At 41.7% G+C, this 17,258-nt stretch overlaps 1 long non-coding RNA gene across 1 annotated transcript in view; it reads right to left on the reverse strand.

The window, feature by feature from the left end:
- Nucleotides 1-1,433: 1,433 nt before the first annotated feature.
- Nucleotides 1,434-17,258, reverse strand: part of LOC139027965 (uncharacterized) — a 140,291-nt gene continuing 124,466 nt past the window's right edge. Inside the window, exon 3 of the long non-coding RNA XR_011480091.1 lies at nucleotides 1,434-1,501. This is a non-coding gene — a long non-coding RNA (uncharacterized lncRNA). The remainder of the gene's footprint in view (nucleotides 1,502-17,258) is intronic.

Raw genomic sequence — 17,258 nt, forward strand, 5'->3', positions numbered from 1 at the left:
GGGTTTCTGTACAGCACTTTGAGATATCAGCTGATGTAAGAAGGGCTATATAAATAAATTTGATTTGATCATTCTATTTGAAATGGTAAATAATGATTGAATGACGCTCCCTCTTCTTGCTCTCTCAGGTTACAGTAACCACATTTCCATTCATTGTTTTTATGCGAGTAAAGTCATACCATATGCAAAAAAATCACGTCAGCTGTGATGGAAACCGGACGTTTTGGTACAATTTTATAAATGCCGACAGATAATGAATTTGTTCATTTAACCTGGTGTGATCTTTTTGTGCCGGTAAAATTAATTATGCAAGAAATGGTAGTGGAAACGCCTTTATATTGATATAACAACCATCATATCGAACTAATCTTGGAGTCACATGATGATATGGTGTGTGGTCATTCCACTATGACTCGGGAAAACAGTGCAGTTTATTATGCTACAGATGAAATAAATTATGAACTTCACAGGGTGGTGAAAGTGCACGGTGATCTTGATGCTCCATTCCAATAAATATCGAGGGTCTTATTCTGGTGACATGATGATCAATGTTTGATTGCCGTTTGACAAATAAAAATATTCTTGTTCATATCCATAATAATCTCATCATGTAGTTTAGCCCCTCCATACAGACTTCTCACACTGTATTTGGGAGCTGTTGATTAGAGCGCAGGTGCCAAGACCAGAGTAGGCACATTTTCTATTTAACGCAGTAGTTTTTGTGACAAAACTATAGGTATAGTTGAAAATACAATGGAAACAAATAGAATTTTAGATTTTACATGAACATTTAATTGAAAAAGTACATTTTGTGTGCACTACGTCATCACCCACTGATTTTGTGTGTATCACTTCATCGCRCACTGATTTTTATATGCATCAAATCCATTTGGTGGAAACACTACTGGTGAAAATCTGTCACCAAYTGGATGGGAACCTAGCTAGTGAGACCGTGTAGTTTCATTATTATCTCATTAAGACTTTCATACAAACTCTGCAGATAGCACTAGTGGGTGATCTGAAAAGTCATAGTCAATCGATTAATAATACATTTAGCAAAAATATATATTTTTAATTTACAACCTGTAGAAATTATGAGAATAGAAAGGTTCAGAACTTTTGTGAAACAGCACAGTTGACAAAAATATGGCAAATGAAAATCCAATATGGATGATGTTAAGAGATAGATGGGAGAGGTTGAATGGAGCTGAAGGTTGGCAATAATAACAAGATAACTAACTGTGTCCGTAAAACGTATGTAGGTTCTGAACTTTTGTGAAAGAAATACATGGGAGGGGTTGAGGTTAGAGGAAGGACAGGAGTAAAAAAAACAAAATATAACTATTATAAAATAGACTGAGCCTATAAAATGTATATAGATTGTATGAGCTGGAAGTAGAAGCCTAGGTGTGGTTGTTCACTAGTTTTTTATTTTATTTAACCTTTTATTTAACTAGGCAAGTCAGTTAAGAATAGATTCTTATTTACAATGACGGCCTACCTCGGCCAAACCCTAACCCGGATGATGCTGGCTCAATTGTGCGCCTCCCAATGTACTTCATTTAATCTGATTGTCATAAGGTTCCATGACTTTGTCCACACAGAGCATCTGAACACACAAAATACACTTTGACACAAAGTAGTCTGTGATAAATAGCACAATATGTTTCATCTGAGTATTTGTTATAGTCAAAATAATCCATACATTATGCATTTTTTACTCAAAAAACTAGTTGTATGAGCTCCGGTCAATGAGGCCTACAGGCCATAAATAGCAAATAGAAGTTCAAAACTTGTAATGTTCACTAGATCTTAAGTTGATAAAAAGATCTAACACAACATTAGGTGATAATATACAGGTCTGTGAGAGCTGGAATTCTTACTGGTTGGTAGGTGATCAAATACTTATGTCATGCAATAAAAAGCAAATTAATTACTTAAAAATCATACAATGTGATTTTCAGGATTTTTGTTTTAGATTCCGTCTCTCACAGTTGACGTGTACCTATGATAAAAATTACAGACCTCTACATGCTTTGTAAGTAGGAAAACCTGCAAAATCGGCAGTGTGTCAAATACTTGTTCTCCCCACTGTATGTAATATTATGGATTTATAATCAGCTATAATGGGGCGGTCATTTTGTACCGGGAACACAGAATTAATTAACATGAAACAAACACAACAGGAGGGTTAAAGCTGATCTACCCCCTAAGAAAAAAATTATGAAACTTTCCTACTCAACACCATTCCAATAATCAAACAACATTTTATGTTTTCTAGAAAGGTTACTTTTGGAAAGTCCTGTTGACTCCTGATTATGTTAAAATTCCTGACATTCCTCAGGGGTTTATCAGTCTTCCACTCTGCTCTCTGATCCCAGAGTGGACCAACCTTTGGTCAAGACCTGGAGTTTTTCCAGGCAATATGTATCCCAGAACTAACTCTGGGCCTAGCTACAGAATTGTAACGGGATATGTGATGCTCCATTACCCGTTTTAGCTTAGCTAATGTAAACTGCTGGGAGGAATTTTTCAACTTACCTGTCTCTTCTAAATGTCCAGTTGCAGGTGGTTCTCCAAAAAACTGAGAATATTCAGAAAGATATTACATCCACGTTTTGTATCGACTGAGAAATGCCTCTTGCATGTGTGAAGATCTTTGTTTTGATCACACTGTGTGACGCTTTGTCATCTACTTCTACACATGCCCGCGGCCAGGTCACATCGAAACGACTAGTTCCTGCAAAGATATTGAGAAATGCAAGATGTCTGGCAAGTAAAATGTTGAGGAAACTCCTCACTCGGTGCAAAATGTGGATTTATATATTCTCTAGTTTTTGGAGAACCACCTGCAACTGGACACAGACTTTTAGAAGAGACACTTTTCTTCTGAATCGAAAAGGAAGAAAGTAGCGCCAAGAAGAGGTTAGAAAAATTCCTTCCGAGGCTTTACACTAGCTAAACTTTAACAGGTAGTGGAGCATCACATATCCTGTTACAACTCTGTAGCTAGTCTGGGACAATTACCATGTTACAGTGCTTGTTTACAGAAGACAGAGGCGACCACCTGTTCTAATTAGCTATCGAAGCATCTCCGAATGCCTGTGTGTAACGGAAGAAGGACAAAAATAGGTTTGCAACTAAAAAGTACTGTCAGTTGCAACAGTGTTACATTATTTTGATGTGATGTGAAAGTAGAGGGCTTTATGTTTCCAACATCATATTGCAAGTAAGGATTATTAATATTTCCAAACTTTTAAACAGAGTGTCAGGATTGTAGTTCACATGGAACCAGCTTTGGTCCTTAGCTTCAGCTGAGAACCGAAGAGGAAGCTGTGAAGCCCCTTTTGGGTTCTCGAGAGCAACCTAGAGTTACATTTCATGTGCCGAGAATTAATCATTTGTTTGCCTTCATTTCAATGGCATCAAGTCAAGTGTGTGTGTAAATGGTAATACTGTAACTGAAGGAAGCCATGCTAGAAACGTACAGTTGTGACTATAACTATTGTTGCCTGGAGGAAGGAAATGAGGTACAACACAGCGATGGGGAGTTCATGCTCTGGCACCCTCTACTGAAGAAGATTAGAATCACGCCTGACAAGGCCAATGAACACTGTGCCTCACCAGAATCTCCGCTTTCCACAGGTGATAAACCTGAGGCACGTATTCATTCCTTTAATTCAGCTCTGCTCTTCACCAAGCCCAGACCCGACCAGGTGTTGTACCTTGTTTCCCTCCTTTAGGGAACCGTAGTTAGTCATAACTGCACGTTCCCTTTCAGTCGGTCAACTCGATACAACACAACTATGGTGTCTACTGGGGTCGCCCCAAGCTGACCCCAGCAGACACCAAATGAAATGGCCCATGGCAGACCACCCAAAGTCCCAACCCGACAGGAAAACCTGCGGTACTTGGGTATTGTGTAATCTGCGTGCTGCCTAATGACCCACTCCTGCTCCAGCTGTAAGCACACTGTGGTCTACACTTAGGGCAGTGACATCCGAGCGATAGAACATCACAAAAGTGTGTGGTGATACCCAACTCGCCGCAGCACAAATATCTCCTACATGCAACCCTTTAAGCAATGCCCAAGAAGCTGCCAGACCCATGGTGGAGTGGGCGCGTACACCATTCGGTCATTTTTGCCTTTTGCTGTCATATGCCTGAGAAATAGCCTCCACAAGCCAGTGGGAGAGACGCTGCTTAGAAAGCGCTCTACCACAAGCCGGATTAGCAAAACAGACAAAATTGGTCACACAAACAGACACCTCTGGTCTACTGGCTTATCAAGACTAAGAAGCCGCATGGGTGACATCGGCTAGCAAACGGTACTGTGACAAGGCATTTTATCGGATCAAAATCTATAATTAATTCCCGCGTTCCGTAACTGACTCAGCCGAGGTACGGGTCTTTGAACCCGAACCCAGCTTGTTAGCCTTTGTCATTTTGGTTGTGTTAGCCATTTTACTCATACCGCGTTTACATGGTACACGGTAGACGGCAAACTGGATGTTATTGTTTTGAGTGAGAGCATGACGGTATATGCCGTTGAGGCTGGCGGTGAATGAAGTCAGCCGCCACGGTAGACGGGACTTGCCGCCAAAGTTAAAATATTTCAACTTTTGTCGTATGCCATAGCGTTGTTGTCTTCCGGATGTTGATTTGCACTGATTGTTTACTGAAATCACCATAGTGCCACATACCGTTGTGCTGGCTTGCTTTTGCTGTAACCATCTTTCTTGCTTTCTTGTCCCGCTATGCTGGCTGGTATGATGTTTTTTGTGTCCCTCGTCTAAACGCAGCATCATTCAGTTAGCTAGGCTAAACCGGCAGAAGAATAACTAACAAATGAATCAGGAAACTCACAAAACCAGTTACCAGGCTTGAACACACAATGCCCAGAAGGATGGGCAGGCCCTCCTTAAGTGGGACAGTTCGCATTTCCATGTTTATTTTAAAGAATGCGTGAAAATGTTCTGTTCAGATCGAAATGAAGAGCGGAAGAATTTAAGGAATTAATCTGTGTCTTGGGTTTATAACTATTCCGGTGAGGCACTGTGTTCATTGGCCTTGTTAGGCGTGATTCTAATGTTCTTCAGTGGAGGGAGCTAGTGCATGAAGTTGACTGACTGAAAGGGAACAGTTGAATTACTCTTCAGTTTAATGTGTCTCCAGAAACATTCTTTTACACAACTCTCAAATTGAGGAAAAGTTTTTATTTCACTCACTATAACCGTACAGCTAGTTTCAATCAGGTTTGTGTGGGCTTTGTCTAAGCCAGTGTTCTGTGTTGGTATCTTTCAGTGCTGTGCAGTGTGGTCGGTCAGGTGCTCTGTGTGCTTTAGTGAGCAATGTTGTTAGCACATGAGTGGTCACATGTTGTGCAGCTTGAACAATCTCACCACCAACCTAAGGCAATTGGAATGGCAAGATCATATGTCTCTGTCAGCTACACACAGACTTACCATTGAATGCACCTCAAGTTTTAAAAAAAAGAAAGAAAAAAAAGAACTTGTGGCTGCAGAGGCCTCCACATAACCCTGCCTTTGTGTGTCCATACATCAACTGAATAATTTGTTGAAATATTTTACCAGATTTAAGTATATACTGAGTTGCATGCATGTTATTTTGTTTCATGGTGTTAAGTTGTTAGATTGTTAGATTACTTGTTGGATATTACTGCATGGTCGGAACTAGAAGCACAAGCTTTAAATCAAATCAAATCAAATTTTATTWGTCACATACACATGGTTAGCAGATGTTAATGCGAGTGTAGCGAAATGCTTGTGCTTCTAGTTCCGACAATGCAGTAATAACCAACAAGTAATCTAACCTAACAATTCCACAACTACTACCTTATACACACACAAGTGTAAAGGGATAAAGAATACTGTACAATAAGATATATGAATGAGTGGTGGTACGAACGGCATAGGCAAGATGCAGTAGATGGTATAGAGTACGTATATTACATATGAGATGAGTACTGTAGGGTATGTAAACATAAAGTGGCATAGTTTAAAGTGGCTAGTGGTACATGTATTACATAAAGATGCAAGATGCAGTAGATGATATAGAGTACAGTATATACATATGAGTGGGTAATGTAGGTATGTAAACATTATATTAAGTGGCATTGTTTAAAGTGGCTAGTGGTACATTTTACAATAATTTCCATCAATTCCCATTTTTAAAGTGGCTGGAGTTGAGTCAGTATGTTGGAGCGGCCGCTAAATGTTTTAGTGGTGGCTGTTTAACAGTCTGATGGCCTTGAGATAGAAGCTGTTTTTCAGTCTCTCGGTCCCTGCTTTGATGCACCTGTACTGACCTCGCCTTCTGGATGATAGCGGGGTGAACAGGCAGTGGCTTGGGTGGTTGTTGTCCTTGATGATCTTTATGGCCTTCCTGTGACATCGGGTGGTGTAGGTGTCCTAACATCTGCTAACCATGTGTATGTGACCAATAAAATTTGATTTGAGTACATTCAGTATTTTTCTGAATTAAAAACAAAAATATTATATTCATTCAACCTTTAAAACTTTTGATAATACTGTACCGAAACAATGGGAGTAGCACGAAGTTGAGAGACGTGATTTGGGGGTCCAGACCCAGACACATTACCACTGCTCCTAGAAAGCTAGGTAATTGTTCTTGTCAATCAAAGGTCATCACAATACTATGTTTTCCCACACAAACCGTCACACTGGTCAAAGTTGTGGTATTTTTAACCATTAAGACCTTAATTTCTACCCCATTAGTTCAATAATGTCTTAGTCTGTTTGACTGAATCGTTCTGGAATGCGGAAGAGGCGTTAAAAAGCAAGCACAAGTGTTTCCCAGCGTATGTGGATTGCTACGAGCATAGATAATTTGACTTGGTATGAGGCCTATGGCACTGAAAGGAGAATATGGGGAAAGAGGGGAGTAAAAGGATGCTATTGATTTGCCATCCCCACACACTCATCTTGTGATACCCATGCACGCACAGCTGTAAGGTCGGACGTCAGGGCAGGCATGATTGCAGCTAAGCCAATTCTTCCAGGCATCCCTATAAGGAACAGACATTACGTATAGTACATTAAATTCCATTTGTTCGAAATCTGTCAGAATATGATAGATGGTGCTCATATTTGAAAAGTGATATTAATGAAAAAAGTTAATTAAGTGAGGTTAGAGTGACGTTAGAGCATATGGTGGAGTCATGGAATCTGGCTGAAAATTGTCTTTAAAACAAGTGTAGGGCAAATCATCAAAGGAACAAGTCTCAACTTATGCATGGAAATTGCGATATTAGAACAAACACATTATGCAAAAAGTAAGAGATTAAACTTGAAAGGGTCAAATTAGTAACATAAGAGTACAGAAGAAATCGAAAAGTCTGTTTCTTTATGGCCCTTCCTGGGACGGGGGAGTAACGAACGCCAATACATAACTATGACTTCATATCAAGGGTGCGTCCCAACAATCGCTCCTTCTTTCTGAAGTGTACAGTTGTTCACTACTGCCCACACATTTAATAGCATTGGATTGGTGTAGGCATTGGKTATAGAGAGTTTCCATATACCAGTTATTTCCCTTCAAATTCATGAAGTGTACACTTCGGTAGAAATTAGAGATTATTGGGACACACACCTTGATTCAATTCTCAACTTCCTATAGTGACCGTTGACCTTTGCAACTCCATAAGACAACATTAGCAAAGAACTTCCTGCCTGCTCACAGGCTATAGGGCAATTCCATGGTAAAGGATTCAGGTTTTTCACTTATAATGTATGCCAAACAAAAACCATTGCTTTCAAAGTTTAATTAACCATACAACCCTATGCACAATAACTACTTTGAACAATTTACACAGAACATTTGACAAAAACACTTTTACTGGAAGAACTGTGCAGATGCAAAGTTTGGTAACAGAATTTCGGGTAAATCTGACCACATTTTCCAAAATCGTTGTTAAATATATGCTCTGAATTAAGATTCAATGATGGCTGCAGAAAGAATGGGGTGTCAGCTATGACATGACACTTGAATTTGAAAAAATTGCTTTTGGTTATTGAACTACAGTAAGTGAAGTGGATTTACACCCTATAACAGAATTGCAGTAACATAATTTCATCATGGGTCCTTGATCTGTACTACACAGAAATGGATAATTATGGATATGAATGTCATTCTCTTCATGGTGATGTACCCTAAATAGGCACACAAAGGTAGAAATATGCAATATCCTTTGCATATTTATGTATTATTCTACACACTGCCTATTATTTTAATGAGTTCCAAACAAGACAATTTGGTCCAGACCAAATCTGAACCAATCATAAATGTCTACGTTTCACAAGTTTGGACATCAAAGTATAACACAGTAGAACACAGCATGGAACAGTAGAGTAGAGTATAGTTTAGTTCAGTACTGTACATTATAGTGTACTCAACTCTAGTGTGCTCCATTGTGTACTGTACTAAACTCTACACCACTATATTATACTGTTCAGGACTGTACTATATATTTTTTAATATGTTTATTAACCTTTTATTTAACTAGTCAAGTCAGTTAAGAACAAATTCTTATTTACAATGACAGCCTACTGTATAACTATTCTCTATTTTTCTTTACTGTACTGTACTATGCTGTCCAAACTTATGAAACATAGACGTCTGGGATTGGTTCAGATTTGGTCCGGATCGGACCAAATTTGAACCAATCATGGATGTCTATGTTTTGGCCAAATTAAGGCTAGTTCAGATGTCTGTGGATGTTGAAATCAACGCTGGTCCAGACTGGATAGAAAAACGTCCGTGGATGTTGAAATCAAATCCAGGGCAGATTGACCAAATTTCAACTACTTTTCAACGTCCATGGACGTCTGGTGTCGGTTGGTGCTCAGTGGGTGAGGATTCTGGTTACAGTAAAGGGAAAGAGCGGGGGCTCATGGTAAGGTGTCAGCAAGTGCCAGGAGATGTGACATTAATTGGAGAGACAGAGAAGAGAGAGGGAGTATTGTCCAGACTTCACACTTTTGCTTCAACCACCAAACGACAGAAAAAGACAGAAAACAGTTATCAGCTGAACATAACAGTATGCCAGTGGAAGTGAGGACAGTAGCAGGTGACCCATCTGTGGTTTGTGACTACTATGATTTACCATTGTAGCCAATTCAACTGCAGATATTTCGTGACTGATTAGTTTTTGGGGGGGGATTCTGTTACCGATTTCTTTCTCATTCATCATTAATGATTCATTCAGGATTATCTGTAATCATGACAGCATACACATTAATATAGAAGTGTTTAGAAACATTATATTCTTATTTACAATAATAGTGACTCCAAAATGGCACATTATTTAGCATTAATTTAAGTTGGGCACAAAATACTCTGAAACACAACCAAAACAAACAGCAAGTGCATCCAACAAGTTTGTAGAGTCATAAGCTTGATGTAATCAAGAAACCGTGGATAGATGGCAGCATTCGCCCTAAACTGAAAGCGTGAACCACTGCATTTAACCACAGCAAGGTGACTGGGAATACAAACAGTGTAGTTATTCCCTCTGTAAGGCAATCAAACAGGCAAAACGTCAGTAAAGAGACAAATTGGAGTCACAATTCAACGGCTCAGACACGAGACGTATGTGGCAGGCTCTACAGACGATCGCGGATAAAAAAGGGGAAACCAGCCACATCGTGGACACCGACGTCTTGCTCTCGGACAAGTTAAACACCTTCTTCGCTCGCTTTGAGGATAACACAGTGCCATCGACACGGTCCGCTCTCAAGGACTGTGGGCTCTCATTCTCCGTGGCTGACGTGAGTAAGACATTTAAGCATGTTAACCCTCGCAAGGCTGCTGGCCCAGGCGTTATTCCTAGCCGCGTCCTCAGAGCATGCGCAGACCAGATGGCTGGAGTGTTTACGGACATATTCAATCTCTCCCTATCCCAGTCTGCTGTCCCCACTTGCTTTAAGATGTCCACCATTGTTCCCGTACCCAAGAAGGCAAAGGTAACTGATTTAAATGACTATCGCCCGGGAGCACTCACTTCTGTCATCTGAAGTGCTTTGAGAGGCTAGTTAAGGATCATATCACCTCTACCTTACCTGACACCCTAGACCCACTTCAATTTGCTTACCGCCCCAATACATCCACAGACGATGCAGTTGCAATTTCATTGCACACTGCCCTATCCCATCTGGACAAAATAAATACCCACGTAAAAATGCTGTTCATTGACTATAGCTCAGCATTCAACACCATAGTACCCTCCAAGCTCATCATCTAGCTTGGGGCCCTGGTTCTGAACCCCACCCTGTGCAACTGGGTCCTGGACTTCCTGACGGTCCTCCCCCAGGGGGTGAAGGTAGAAAACACCTCCACTTCATTGATCCTCAACACAGGGGCCCCACAAGGGTGCATGCCCAACCCCCTCCTGTACTCCCTGTTCACCCATGACTGTGTGGCCACATACGTCTCCAACTCAATCATCAGGTTTGCAGATGACACAACCATAGTAGGCCTGAATACCAACAATAACGAGACAGCCTACAAGGAGGAGGTGAGGGCCCTGGCGGAGTGGTGCCAGGAAAACAACCTCTCCCTCAAYGTCAACAAAACGAAGGAGCTGATCGTGGATTTCAGGTAAAAGCAGAGGGAGCACGCCCCTATCCACATTGACGGGACCGCAGTGGAGAAGGTGGAAACCTTCAAATTCATTGGCGTACACATCACTGACAATCTGAAATGGTCCACCCACACAGACAGTGTGTTGAAGAATGTGCAACAGTGCCAAAACCCTCACAAACTTTTACAGATGCAGAGTTGAGAGCATCCTGTCGGGCTGTATCACCGCCTTTAACGGCAACTGCACCGCCCGCAACTGCAGGGCTCTCCAGAGGGTGGTGCGGTCTGCCCAACATATCACTACAGCACCCGATGTCACAGAAGGGCCAAAAAGATCATCAAGGACATCAACCACCAAAGCCACGGCCTTTTCACTCCGCTATTATCCAGTAGGCGAGGTCAGTACAGGTGCATCAAAGCTGGGACCGAGAGACTGAAAAACAGCTTCTATCTCAAGGCCATCAGACTGTTAAATAGCCATCACTAGCCGACTACCACCTGGTTACTCAACCCTGCACCTTTAGAGAGTACTGCCCTATATACAGTGGGGAGAACAAGTATTTGAAACACTGCCGATTTTGCAGGTTTTCCTACTTACAAAGCATGTAGAGGTCTGTAATTTTTTATCATAAGTACACTTCAACTGTGAGAGACGGAATCTAAAACAAAAATCCTGAAAATCACATTGTATGATTTTTAAGTAATTAATTTGCATTTTATTGCATGACRTAAGTATTTGATCACCTACCAACCAGTAAGAATTCCAGCTCTCACAGACCTGTTAGTTTTTCTTTAAGAAGCCCTCCTGTTCTCCACTCATTACCTGTATTAACTGCAACTGTTTGAACTCGTTACCTGTATAAAAGACACCTGTCCACACACTCAATCAAACAGACTCCAACCTCTCCACAATGGCCAAGACCAGAGAGCTRTGTAAGAACATCAGGGCTAAAATTGTAGACCTGCACAAGGCTGGGATGGGCTACAGGACAATAGGCAAGCAGCTTGGTGAGAAGGCAACAACTGTTGGCGCAATTATTAGAAAATGGAAGAAGTTCAAGATGACGGTCAATCACCCTCGGTCTGGGGCTCCATGCAAGATATCACCTCGTGGGCATCAATGATCATGAGGAAGGTGAGGGATCAGCCCAGAACTACATGGCAGGACCTGGTCAATGACCTGAAGAGAGCTGGGACCACAGTCTCAAAGAAAACCATTAGTAACACACTACGCCGTCATGGATTAAAATCCTGCAGCGCACGCAAGGCCCCCTGCTCAAGCCAGCGCATGTCCAGGCCCGTCTGAAGTTTGCAATGACCATCTGGATGATCCAGAGGATGAATGGGAGAAGGTCATGTGGTCTGATGAGACAAAAATAGAGCTTTTTGGTCTAAAATCCACTCGCCGTGTTTGGAGGAAGAAGAAGGATGAGTACAACCCCAAGAACACCATCCCAACCTGAAGCATGGAGGTGGAAACATCATTCTTTGGGATGCTTTTCTGCAAAGGACAGTACGACTGCACCGTATTGAGGGGAGGATGGATGGGGCCATGTATCGCAAGATCTTGGCCAACAACCTCCTTCCCTCAGTAGAGCAATGAAGATGGGTCTGGCTGGGTCTTCCAGCATGACAACGACCCAAAACACACAGCCAGGGCAACTAAGGAGTGGCTCCGTAAGAAGCATCTCAAGGTCCTGGAGTGGACTAGCCAGTCTCCAGACCTGAACCAATAGAAAATCTTTGGAGGGGGCTGAAAAGTCCGTATTGCCCAGYGACAGCCCCGAAACCTGAAGGATCTGGAGAAGGTCTGTATGGAGGAGTGGGCCAAAATCCCTGCTGCAGTGTGTGCAAACCTRGTCAAGAACTACAGGAATCGTATGATCTCTGTAATTGCAAACAAAGGTTTCTGTACCAAATATTAAGTTCTGCTTTTCTGATGTATCAAATACTTATGTCATGCAATAAAATGCAAATTAATTACTTAAAAATCATACAATGTGATTTTTTGGATTTTTGTTTTAGATTCCGTCTCTCACAGTTGAAGTGTACCTATGATAAAAATTACAGACCTCTACATGATTTGTAAGTAGGAAAACCTGCAAAATCGGCATGTATCCGATACTTGTTCTCCCCACTGTACATAGACATGAAATCACTGGTCACCTTAATAATGTTAACATACTGCTTTACTCGTTTCATATATATTTTTCACACCGTTTACTTTTACTTCACTACATTCCTAATAAAAATAATGTACTTTTTACTCCATACATTTGCCCTGACACCCAAAAGTTCTCGTTTTGAATGCTTAGCAGGACAGGGAAATGGTCCAATTCACACACTTATCAAGAGAACACCCCTGGTCATGTCTACTGACTATGATCTGGTATACTCATTAAACACAAATACTTTGTTTGTAAATTATGTCTGAGTGTTGGTGTGTTTCCCTGGCTATCCGTAAATGTCAAAAACACGATTTGTGCTGTCTGGTTAGCTTAATATAAGTAATTTGAAATTATTTATACTATTACTTTTGATACTGAAGTTTATTTTATCAATTACATTTACTTTTGATAATTCACTATATTTAAAACCAAATACTTTTAGACTTTTACTGTAGTATTTTACTGGGTGACTTTCACTTTTATTTGAGTCATTTTCTATTAAGGTATCTTTATGTTTACTCAAGTATGACAATTGTGTACTTTGTCCACCACTGGCAGTGATATACCTCATCACTCATCTTGAAAAAACAAATACAAAAAATGTGGAAATCAATCAATCCGCCATCATTAACACAATGGAAAAATCTAAATATTAATGATTTAAATATTGAAAGTGTGTGGGCTACAGAGATAAACAAAATGGTGCAGTTTCAGACCATGTGGCAAACAATAATGCAGCAAACAATAATACAGGCACTAGGGATGCTGGTGTGAGCATGTGAGTCTTGGCAAAAGAGATGTAGTTGTTGTTCGTATGTGTATGTTTGTATTTGGTGTATAAAAATCAATTCAGGCTGTAATACAACGAAATGTGGAAGAAGCTAAGGAGTATGAATACTTTCTGAAGGCACTGTATGTCGAGAATACAGTATGTACATATAAAGTGAATACACAATTAGTTTACATTTTCAGAGATCAAATTACATTTCTCCAGAATAATGTTGCAGGAATGCTAATCTTATCTGTTCCTAACTTAAGAAACGATTTCAGAACAATACAAATTATGTAAACATTATTAAAGTGACCAGTGATCAATATACATGTATATAGGGCAGCAGTCTCTAAGGTCCAGGGTAGAATACCGGGTGGTAGCCAGCTAGTGACAGTGTCTAAAGTGCAAGGCAGGATACCGGGCGGATGCCAGCTAGTGATGACTGTTTAACAGTCGGAAGGCTTGGAGATAGAAGATGCTTTTCATTCTCTCTGTCCCAGCTTTGATACTACAGTCTTTGCCTGCTAGATTGTAGCAGGGTGAACAGGCTGTGGCTCGGGTGGCTTTGGTCCTTGATGATATTCTTGGCCTTCCTGTGACACTGGGTGCTGTAGATGTCCTGGAGGGCAGGCAGTGTGCACCTGGCAATGCGTTAGGCTGACCACACCACGCTCTGAAGAGCCCTGTGGTTGCGGACGATGCAGTTGCTGTACCAGGCGGTGATACAGTCTGACAGAATGCTCTTGATGTTGCATCTGTAGAAGTTTGTGAGGGTGTTAGGGGCCAAGCCAAATGTATTCAGCCTCCTGAGGTTAAACATGCTGTTGAACATGCTGAGGTTGAACATTTTCTAACATGCTGTTACCCCTTCTTCACCACAGTGTCTATGTGGAGGGACCATTTCAGAACCTCAGTGATGTGCACGTAGAGGAATTTGAAGCTTTTGACCCTCTACACTGTGGCCCATCGATGTGCATGGGGGCGTGCTCTCTCTGCTGTCTCCTGTAGTCCACGATCAGCTCCTTCGTTTTGTTGAGGGAGAGGTTCACCAGGGATTGTTGGTAATTGTTGCTCAGCGTTGTTGGTAATCAGGCCTACCACTGTTGTCGTCAGAAAACTTGATATTGAGTTGGAGACGGGCATAGCCATGCAGTCATGGATAAACAGGGAGTACAGGAGAGGGCTGAGAACACACCCCTGTGGGGCCCCCGTGTTGAGAATTAGGTGTTGTTGCTTACCTTCACCACCTAGGGTTGGCCCGTCAGGAAGTCAAGGACCCAGTTGCACAGGGAGGGGTTCAGACCCAGGACCCTGAGCTTAGTGATGAGCTTGGGGGGCACTATGGTGTTGAAGGCTGAGCTGTAGTCAATGAACAGCATTCTCACATAGGTATTCATCTTATCCAGGTGGGATAGGGCAGTTTGCAGTGCAATGACGATTGCGTCGTCCATGGATCTGTTGCAAATTGTAGTGTGTCGGGTAAGGTGTAGGTGATATTGCCCTTAACTAGCCGCTCAGCACTTCTTGATGACAGAAGTGAGTGATAGGGGGTGATAGGCATTTAGTTCAGTTACCTTCACTTTCTTGGGTATAGGAACAATGGAGGATATCTTGAAGCAAGTGGGGACAACAGACTGCGATAGGGAGAGATTGAATATGTCCATAAACACTCCAGCCAGCTGGTCTGCACATGCTCTTAGGATGTGGCTTGGGATGCCGTCTGGCCCGGCAGCCTTGCAAGCCGGAGGGTTAACACACTTGAATGTCTTACTCGCTTCGGCCACAGAGATTGGGAGCATACAGTCCTCGTGAGCGGTGAGGGCCTACCTCGGCGTCTCTGTGTTTTCCTCAAAGCGGGCGAAGAAGGGGTTTTGCTTGTCCGGGAGTGAGGCATCGGTGTCCGTGACGTGGCTGGCTTTCCCTTCATAATCCGTGATTTTCTGGAGTCCCTGCCACATGCGTCATGTGTCTGAGCCGTTGAATTGCGACTCCACTTTGTCCCTGTACTGTCGTTTTGCCTCTTTGATTGGCTTACGGAGGTCATAACTGATCTGTATACGTCCATGTTCCCAGTCACCTTGGTGTGATTAAATGTGGTAGTTTGCACATTCAGTTTTGCGTGAATGATGCCATCTATCCACGGTTTTTGGTTTGGGTGAGTTCTAATCGTCACAGGAGGAACAACATCCTCTATGCACTTCTTTACAAAACTAGTTACCGAGTTAGTGTGTACGTCAATACTATTCCCAGAGGCGACCGAGAACATTTCCCAGTCCGCGTGATCAAAACAATCCTAAAGCATACATTCCGATTGGTCAGAACAACATTGAACAGTCTTTTCCATGGTTGCTTCCTGTTTAAGTTTCTGCCTACAGGAGCAGGATGGAGGCGTGATCTGATTTGCCAAAAGGGGGGCGGGAGAGGGCCTTGTAGCCATCCCGGAATGGAGAGTAACAATGGTCAAGCGTGTTCTCTCCGCGTGTAGCACAGGAGTTGTGTTGGTTTAATTTCGAGCGGGTTTTCCTCAGATTTCCTTTTTTAAATTCCCCAGCTACAATAAATGCSGCCTCAGGATATGCGGTTTCCAGTTTGTGCAAAGTCCAGTGTAGTTCCTTTAGAGCCGTCACAGTGTCGGCTTGACGGCAATGTACATGGCAGTGACAATAACCAAAGACAATTATCGCAGGAGGTAATGCTGTCTACATTTGATGGTGAGGTATTCCAGATCGGGAGAGAAAAATGACTTGAGTTCCTGTACGTTACTACATTCACACCATGAGTTGTTAATCATGAGACATACCCCTCAACCTTTGTTTTTCCCGGAGAGTTCTTTCTTTCTGTGCGCGTGATGTACGGAGAACCCCGCTGGCTGTATGGACGGGGACAATATATCTGCAGAGAATCATGATTTTGTTAAACAGAGTTTGTTACAGTCCCTTTTGTCTACTTTAAAATAATCGGAATTGGTGGATGGTTTGCTCGCCACCCGAGCCTGATTAGAACCTCACCTCTCCTCCCTCTCTGATTGTGGACAATAGGAGATATTGTAGTGTGCAGTAATATTTGACGTGTATATGATATTATAGATACCTCACATGTGACTCGTAATAAGACTAAGCAATTAGCCTATTAAAATGTTTATCTGACTACATAAAGATAATTCAAATATACACTCGAGCATTAGGCAATGAGTTGACGTTGACTAGCAAGAATTGGTCTGACAATTGTCTATATCAAAAGCAGATATTTAATTAACATTGTACAATGAATGGATTCGCATACAAGGCATAAAGCTTATGTTACAAGTATTAAAAAGCATTACAAAGCATACTTCTAGACATATACAGTACCAGTCAAAAGTTTGGACACACCTAATCATTCAAGGGTTTTTCTTTATTTTTACTATTTTCTACATTGTAAAATAATAGTGAAGACATCAAAACTATGAAATAACACATATGGAAATCATGTAGCAACCAAAAAAGTGTTAAACAAATCAAAATATATTTGAGATTCTTCAAAGTAGCCCCCTTTGCCTTGATGACACCCTTTGCACACTCTGTTCACCCAGCTACCATCTAGCAGACGGAGACCGTACAGATGTATCAAAGCCGGGGCCGAGAAACTGTTTTACCCACTTTATATGTACTGTATTCTAGCCATGGCTCATCCTCATGGATTATGTATGTATTGTATTG

Source organism: Salvelinus sp. IW2-2015, linkage group LG1 (genome assembly GCF_002910315.2).
Source record: "Salvelinus sp. IW2-2015 linkage group LG1, ASM291031v2, whole genome shotgun sequence".
Lineage (NCBI taxonomy): Eukaryota > Metazoa > Chordata > Actinopteri > Salmoniformes > Salmonidae > Salvelinus > Salvelinus sp. IW2-2015.